This window comes from Gallus gallus, chromosome 1 (assembly GCF_016699485.2).
Source record: "Gallus gallus isolate bGalGal1 chromosome 1, bGalGal1.mat.broiler.GRCg7b, whole genome shotgun sequence".
Classification (NCBI taxonomy): Eukaryota; Metazoa; Chordata; class Aves; order Galliformes; family Phasianidae; genus Gallus; species Gallus gallus.
Genome location: NC_052532.1, coordinates 170520073 through 170528965, shown reverse-complemented (window position 1 = coordinate 170528965; position 8893 = coordinate 170520073). Strand labels below are relative to the sequence as shown.

Here is an 8893-nt window from a genome sequence, read left to right as displayed (position 1 = left end):
TGTTCCCTCCACAATTAAAAAGGTGAAGACAGCCTTGCCAGGTCAGATCAGAGGTCCACTTACACCAATATCCTGTCCCTGATAGTGGCCAACAGTGGATGTGTAGGCGAAAGGAGCACAAGCACCTGGCCATGGACTGAGTAATCCCTTCCCTGGTACATGCTTCCAGCAACTGGTCATTTAGAGACTTCCTGAGCTAGAGGCCGCATCCGGAGCATTGTGTTTAATAGCCACTGATGGACCTAGCTTCTATTAATTCATATAATCCTTTTCTGAATACATTTAAACTTTTGGCCTCTGCAACATCCCATGGCAATGAGTTACAAAACATAATTATGTACTGGGTGAAAAAGTACTTCCCTTTATTCCAAATCTGTTGCCTGATCATTTCAGTGGGTACCCCTGTTTGTATCCTGAGAAATACTGGTGAATTATTTTCATCTCCATAGCATCCATAATTTTACATACCTCTACCATCTCATGCACCTATACCTGCCTTCACTCATCTTTTTTTCTATTTAGTCTCTGCTTCTGAGTCTCTGTAGCCCCACAATGTGCTCTTTGAAAGTCAAGCAGCATGCAATATTTATGATGCAGGTACAATTTACATGTGGAGTAGCACAACAGAGGTTTTCAGTTCTTGTCCCCCACTCATTTCTGCCGTATCTTTTTGTCCACAGCTTAACAGTGAGCCAAGACCTTCAAGAAACCCTTCCAATGGCATCAAGGTTTTTCTCATAGTAGTAGCAGCTCATTCAGGGTTCATTAAGGATCTTAATGTATCAGGCTCCCTTTTTCCTTCTCCCTTGAGCATTATTTTACATTTACCGACATTCAATCATATCTGCTGTACTCACCTAGTCATAGAATATCCTCCTACAATCCTTGGCACAGCCTCACATTTCACCATGCTGTATAGTGGTTTACTCAGTAATTTAGGTCATCAAACATGCCAGCTGATCACTTTTCAAACTCATTGAAAAGCACAGCTCCTTCAGGTCCTTGAGGGAAGGCAGCTGTAGTTTCCCCAGTGTGGAAAAGCCAAGTATTACTTGTACTCAGATGGCCAACTCTGTAAGGCAGTTGTAGACACTGAGAGGACCTCTGTTACATCCCATTTCTCACAGGAACTTGACTGAGGAAAATTTCCAAAGCCATGGGAAAACTCTACAGGTTACACAGACCACCCTTGTCTTCATGCTTGCCGATGGCCACGTTTGTGAAGCACAGCTCCCTCCAGATGAGACATGGCTGCTGTTTGCCCCATCACTTTAAAATGTTGCCGATTGTCACATGCTCTGTGAAGTAACTCTGAGTGGAAGTCAAACCCAGCTCCTCTGATCATGCTAGGACCCCTCGCAAGGACAGGAATCTTCATTTTTTTACTTTATGTCCTGGGCAGCCTGATCTAGTGGTTGGCAGCCCTGCCCATTGCAGGGGTTTTGGAACTGGATGAACTTTAAGGTCCCATCCAATCTAAGCCATTCTATGATTCTGTTTATCTGGCTGTCATTCCTATCTAAGCAACAACTCTCACTGCAGTTATACTAGAGTCCAACATATTGAATATTATTATATTCAATATTATTGCTCAATATTATTTTTGGAGAGAACATAAGGCCCATTCATATCATTCATATGTCACTGTGCTTAGTCACCAGCAGGCACTTGGCTTGCTGTACCTACCACACCAGGATTAGTGTGATGAAGGCAAACAACCACAAAAGAAATTCATAGTCAGGAGGGTCACTCTTGTTTTACACCATTTCCAGACACGTGGATCTACACAAGCAGCCTGTCTGTGGCTGAACAAAACATCATGGCTGCAGAAACCCTGCTCAGAAAGTAATCCAGTGGGAGCTCTGCATGCTCACCAAGGCCCAGTGCAAGGTCTGAACACTGAGACAGCATGGGAGAGGGCCATAGCAAAGTGGCTACCCAATCCCAAGACCAGATCCTTCCCCAGCACTTCCCTCACTACCTGTTTTCAATTTAGGAACCCTTTAGTAAAAGAAGCAGAGACAGAGGAGATGTTCCACCTCAAAGGGCTCCTGGAGTCAGCCATGGAGTGAACTGGCTTTGGCTTGGGGACTCATTTGGCAATTAATCTGATAGATCTGTTGAGGGGGCTGAAGGAGGAGGCAGAGAATATCCTTATTGCAGATCAGCCATCACAGTTGGGGTTGAAGGGACACAAGGTCTTATGAAGCCCAACTGCTCTGAGAAGGAACAGGAAGGAAAAAGAAAAAAAGAAAAGAAAAAAAAAAAAAAAGCTTCTTCTCTCAACTGCTCTAACTTGATGGAGTAAAGGGGGAAGAAAGGGAGGAGCAGGAAGTGGTAACTTATTTGGACTCCTGAAATGAGACTCCAGCTCTTGGTTTCACAGAACATCTTTTGTTTTCAACTGGTGAGAAAGACCCAAGCAATAAATCGGCCCAGGAGATTGTGCAGTCTGCGGCTGCTACTGAACACAACTTCAAACTCCAACCAAAAGGAAGCTCTATTCTTGCTAAGCTGAGCCCTTCACCCTAGAGCAATCCTCTGCCCTCTGAAAGACTCCATCACCCTGCTTCATCAGCCAGGAAAGTGCTTAGAATACCTGCCAAAATTCTTATTCCGCCCCCCCCTCCCCGCAGTTCACATACATGCACTTCTGCAATGGTCACGCTGAGATACAATCCCCCGGCTTCAGCAAAATTGAAGGGATTGAATATTTCATAAGCAATTTACACATCCCTGCCAAACTCCACAGTTCCCTGGAAATGCAGCAAAGCTCTTGTGCATGCTCTGTGCAGTTGCCTGCTCAGGTAATGTCACTCTAGGGCACTGAGAAGGAAATACAACTGTTTGGAAAGACCTCTGTGTTGATGGATGGCAAAAGCAGTTTTGGATTGCACACAGCAAGGAGGTAAAATGTTAAGGCTCCAATTTACAAACAGGCTCTTTGCCTCTTTCTTCACTCCATAGCCCCGTGCCCATCAGAAGAAGTTTCCTGCAGCACTCCTCTTGATGTACTCAAAGCCCTCATCCATTTTCCCACCATCGCAGTGATAAACACTCCTGCAAGAAGTTTACTCACAAGAAAAAAACACATGCAAAATTTCTGAATGCCTGAGGGTCCAACAGCAAGTAGAAGAACATAAAATAAGATGGGGTGCTGTCCCTGCCTCCTCATTTTAGCTATCATTTTGGCATATGCCAGAATGTTACCCCAGGCAAAACATATGCAGGTAATGAACAGGGATTTGCATGCTATTCCAGCAGTGGTCGTGACCACAGGCACTGCTCCATGCAAGTTTCTCCTTCTCAGGGTCTTCATAAAGCCCATCTTTGCAAACCAGCTGCACAACAGCCAGCTGCAACGTCTAAGGCTATTTGTACTTTTAATTGGATTATCCATTGACATGACAGAAAGGCTGATGTTTCTGCACAAAAACATGTTTATTACATTGATGCAGAACTGATTCAGAGCACAAGGATGCTTTGAGGTTTGTATGCTTGATCAGCAGATTCAAATCCCTTGTTGCCAGCTTGGCACAAATTGCTAGCCAGTCCCTTCCCAAGAGACAAGCTTTGACTATCTCTCCCGACAGCAGTAACTACTCATGTACCAATTAGATGCACATCCTTTCCAACAACGGCTTTGCAAACACTCAGACAGTGTATCTTTGGATCTTAACTGTCTTCCCATTCCAGAAGTGAGGCTTTTGGAAACACCAGTGAAGACACCTTCCACTCCATGCCTTTCCCCTACCGTACAAAAATATAAAGAGGCAAAGCTAAAATAACGTTGTAAGTACAAGGGAAAATCTTCAGGTCGTCTGGTTTTATGTGCAGCAGTACTCCAGCATTCTTTCACTCTCCTTAGGCCTACCTCTGCTCACTTTAAGATCAAACTGGCAGTTTTAGCCAGCACTTCATTGGAAGCAGCTCTCCACCAGCCCTCTCCCTCCCCACCTGCAGGCAAGCCAGGATCTGGGCCTCACAAGACTATGGTGGCGTGGGTGTTGTTGGCTGCCTGTTTTGGCAGCCTCTCCTCCTTTCTTCCAGCTCTGTTTTGAAACACAATCTAAATTTAAAAAAAAATTAAAAATTGGATGTTCCTGCTCTCTCCACTCACGTCAGCGCTCCCACAGCGTTAAGCAGCATGCAGGTTGGCCTACATGGCACAAACCTTCGGCAAAGAAACTCTTACTTCTAGGGAAAGCATGAACTTTGGGAAGGAAGGGGAAGAGAGAGACAAAAATGAAGGAGAAGGGCCAAGAGGCCTTTGGGAAGTGTCTCGCTTTAATTGAAGGGGCAGAGGAAAGAGAAAAATGGCTCTCCAGAGCCGGCTCCCTCCCTCTTTAATAGCATTAGGGTCTAACGTAATTTGGACTAAAAGACTAATTCTTTCCTGCGGTTTGATGGATGCTAGCATCCCCAGTTTTTTTCTTCCTTAACAATGCGTTACATAACATTCTGATACACTAATTACCATCTCATGTCATAGCAATTTTATTAAGAGCTTATACTTACAAATACCCATTCCAAAAGGATTTCAGGACTTGTTTGCCATTTTCTCTGAACTAGGCTTGCTGAAGCACTGGCAACCAGGCTTGCTGAAGCACTGTGCAACGCAGCTTCCAGTAACAAAGTGCCTCTGCACAAAATCTCTCATGAGCTCTAAGAGTCAGGCATGGATTCTTCTTGTGTTTAGTCTCAGAGACTTGTAAACAAGTTTTGTTTAGCACACTGCGTGATAAAACGCTTGTAACACGGCCCTGGTAGCTTCCTGTACCTGCCACACTTCCAATTCCAGAAGCAATTCTGAGACAAATTCCTTTATACCAAGTAATGGAAATTTTGTCTAACTATTCTGCAGTTAGTGTTCGCTTGTTAATATGGTATCATCTTGTCAGACAAGACTGGGTACCATGAGGTATTTTTCCATATAAAATTGCTAATGCCATCAAGATTGTCCAAATGGGATCATCATCATTAAAAAGATTACGCGGTACGGAAAGTGATTACGACAACGTCTGAGCAGAAGGATTACTAATCACAAGTAGAATCCTGGTACAAATCTCATTCTCCGTATACAAGAAAGGACACAAAACCTTTTGAACATAATTTATATACATTTATGGCTTTATACAACAAACTGTCAGGGATTGTTCTCGTGTGTCTGTAAAAGTACATCAGGCACTTTTCTGAAAATATCCACGTATGAATTTTAATTCTGCAGTGTGACTAAGTCAGAGCAGTGAAGCGTTGAAGAGCTGTCACGCCACTCGCAAGTAGAGCTAGCGGTATGTACATGCCAATCTCTCCAGATATTGCTGGTTTGTGGAACACCCTCGAAAAGGAGGCCAGGTTTAATGCCGAGTAATTTGCTTTCTGTTTGCATAAACCAGTCTGCATCTTACATTACGATTACCAAAATAATAATAATAATAATGAGAATACCTTATTTAAAATCAGTCATAAATTAAGGATCCTAGCAATTTCATCATGAAAATAGGAATTTCAAATCAGTAAAAAAATAAAAAAAGTACTAACATACATCCAGTGGTTTAACAAGTGCAAATTTTATACTGTTTTATAATTGGTCCAATTTTACCTTCTCTTCTTAGGGACGCTCTGTTGACTTAAGCCAATAATAAGCAATGTGACTTTTGCTTATAAGTGTAGGCAAATCGTCGATTTATCAAAGCAGAGCTTTCCAATTAATGCATCTACTACCTAAACATATATCATATAGCTATATTATGGAAACAATACATCTTTATATTTAAAATATCTGAACAGCTCTATAATACAATAAACTTTTAATAACAGTACAAACCAGAGAAAAGTCAAAAACAAGGCTGCATAGGTAAGATCATCCGCACAATTCACAAACCAATCATTTACAACAATTCTGACAAACTAAGTTACTCCAGAAACTCGGTACTTTTTACTGAAAAAGGATTTATTACCAGAGGTCGCATAATGTTTGCTTTCAAGGCAGACAACATGCCCTTCATCAGACTTCACAGTATTCCAGAATTACAATTGCAAAATATTTGAATGGCACCATGCAAAAGAAAGTAAATTCGACCGCATGACCCAAAACCTCTGATTATCTACAACTGTTTTCTCTCAGTAATTAAAAGGGGCTTCCTACAGAGGGTTGTAACTCGGGGACAGCTACATTTATGATATTCATAGTTATAAAAGGAAAGGAAGAAAATACCTGTATCTAGGAGTTTGTACAGTAGCAGTAAATAATAAACAGGAGGTATATTGTTAAATGTAGCATGTTTAGCTGCAACCCCATGGAGCTTACAGTTAAGTACTGCTTTCCTTGTGCACAGAGGTGGATTTTGTGCCTAGCTTGGACTGCACTATCAATCCCCATTTCGAAACAAACGTTTTTGCACATGCAGCAGAAAGAAAGATCCTCAGAAACTTGTGTGTAAGCCCATTGCCAGGGTTTACTATCAACTCTCAGAGACTGTGAAGTTGATGGTGATGATGCTAGTTGAAGTTTTTGGCCGTAAAAGCAGGCTGTTTTGCTGAGGCTTCAGCACCACAAACATTTAATGCTCAACAGTTCAAAGACCACTATCACACTGGGGGAGATCCCATATCACAGGACAGCTTAACGTCAACCCCTGGAACTGCTGACAACTGTAATTAGATATCTAAAAAGTAGCTGTAGTTAGTAGTGATTTAAGCCCAACAGGGTGCTAAATGCTAGCACATCAGTGGATGCATTGCAGAGTCTTAGGAAAGTCATAACAGGATAATTAAATATATGGCTTATTACTGAACCTCATTTTCTTGGCACATCCCATTTCTTTCTCCACCATACAGCATCACTACAGGGAAGCAGAGTTTCAATTAGAACATTTTCCAATTGTGAGCGTCGTAGACAAAACAATAATCAGTGAAAATACGTTTTTCTCTCTTTCTTCTGCCAGCACAAAAACTGTTTGTCCAGTCAGCTCCAAGGATTTCTGTAACACAAGTGGTGTGTAGACCAATGGAAAGACAGGTGAGGCCCATGCTCCACACATCCATGAAAACTGCCTCGTTAATTGCAAAAAAAAAAAAAAAAAATTAGAAATCTCTTATTGATGACCCAACCCTAAAAATCCTCAGGAAGCTGTCAACATGCCTCTCAAACAAGACCAAGTGTTTCCACAGGAACAATGCCTCTATCATTAGTACTCACCCCTATTCCAAGGTTCTCGTGTTTGTATAACTCTCCCACTTACTTTTTTTTAGTAAGAAAGAAAAAGAAGTATTTTTTTTTTCCTGTAATGGGGTGTCACACAAGTTTTAGCCTGCCATTAAAATGTAGCACTTTTGCCAGCTCAATTATGCTGCACGCTGACAGAAACATGGGCAGACTCTAAAACCAGTGCCAAGTAAGAAGAAGATCAATTTTGTCCTTAATTTTACCAAAATCATGATTTTTCTCCAAATGGTCCTGCTCTCAGGTGTACAAACATTATGAGACCTCCATGAAATAAATATAAGTATGAAGAAGCATTGTACAAGCATCTAACAATGAATACTTAACACTTTGTGGTAGTCAGAGTTAAAATGATAGCAGAAGCAGATGACGTTTCTAAAAATGCATATATAAAACTGATTAAATATTTCCTAAACATAAAGTTGTCTATTTTTATACATCACACAACAAAAAAGGGACAGAAATGTTTTGTATTCAATATACTTATTAAGCTTTTCCTTTATTAGCACTCCCAAGTGCTAGGGAAATTTATAAAAACAGGTACTTAATCCAGTTAAAATACTGTACAAAATGAAGAGGTTATGAATGCTGCCAGATCTCAGAATTATTTTTTAAGTTGCCTATGTAACAAAAGTAGATTTTAATTATAAGAAAAATAGCTTGGAAAGTATTCCAAAAATTATCTTAAGTCCAACAACAAAGTCATTAGTCTGACAATGAAATCCAGATATATTCTTGCATAAATTTACATGAATACAGGTAACTTATCAAATGGCATTTAACCTACTGTTTGCTTTGAATAGTGAGAGAGTTTAGTAGGATCATATTAACCAGCTACTCTGTTCCCATATGAAATGTGTGACAATTTTAAGTAGAACGAAGCAGTTCGTACTGCTGCAAGGCAAGTCCACAGTTATCTCAAATCATCAGAACACAGGTAACATCAATGAAGGTTAAACTTACGTAGGGCATGAGATCATCACAGTATTCTTACAAAAGTTTATAAACTTTTCTTGGACCAAAACAGATAGTCTTAAAAAACAATTCTTCTACAGATCATACTGTACAAAACCGAAAGCACATGATGTAAGTAAGAGTCTTTGCTGCGATTATATGGTGTAGTGAATTTGGCACTTCAGAGTAATGAAATTTCCAATGGCACAGTTCTTATCTACAGCAGCACATAACCTGCAAACCTTGGGCAAACATCCTGTACAGGAAAATAATCAGTCTGCTGCCAACTCTGACGAAAGGAAGAAAAAAAGAAAAAAAAAGACCCCAAAAAAAGCTAGTGTATGCGCACAGCTTTGTCAAGAAAATTAAAAAGGAAGGTGAAGGACATCTTTGTACTGCTTTTCTCAGTTCCTGCTGTCAGACAAGTCTGGAGAATTTAACCGTAGCCTAGGAAAAAAAACAACAACAATAACAACAAATTAACATTCACACCAAAAGATGAAGTCTATTCAAATACGTTCAAACTAGCTTTAAAATAAATTAAATGGGGGAAAATGTTTTCATTAATTATTGGTTACCAGAAAGATTTTGGTTTAAAATATTAATGGCAAAATATTAGCACTCCAAATGAAGTAGGAGAAGGCGGTACATGGCGATCTGAGTGCACCAGTGCAAACCTGATTTATAAGCTAATGAAGGACTGGAAAAATCACT

The 8893-nt window shown here is 40.6% G+C and overlaps 1 protein-coding gene across 1 annotated transcript in view; it reads right to left on the bottom strand.

Annotated features, from left to right (window-relative positions):
• Positions 1-4473: 4473 nt before the first annotated feature.
• FOXO1 (forkhead box O1) overlaps positions 4474-8893 on the bottom strand; it is a 63942-nt gene continuing 59522 nt past the window's right edge. The window contains exon 3 of the mRNA NM_204328.2: positions 4474-8626. The gene's annotated coding sequence lies outside the window, so the exon portion shown is untranslated. The remainder of the gene's footprint in view (positions 8627-8893) is intronic.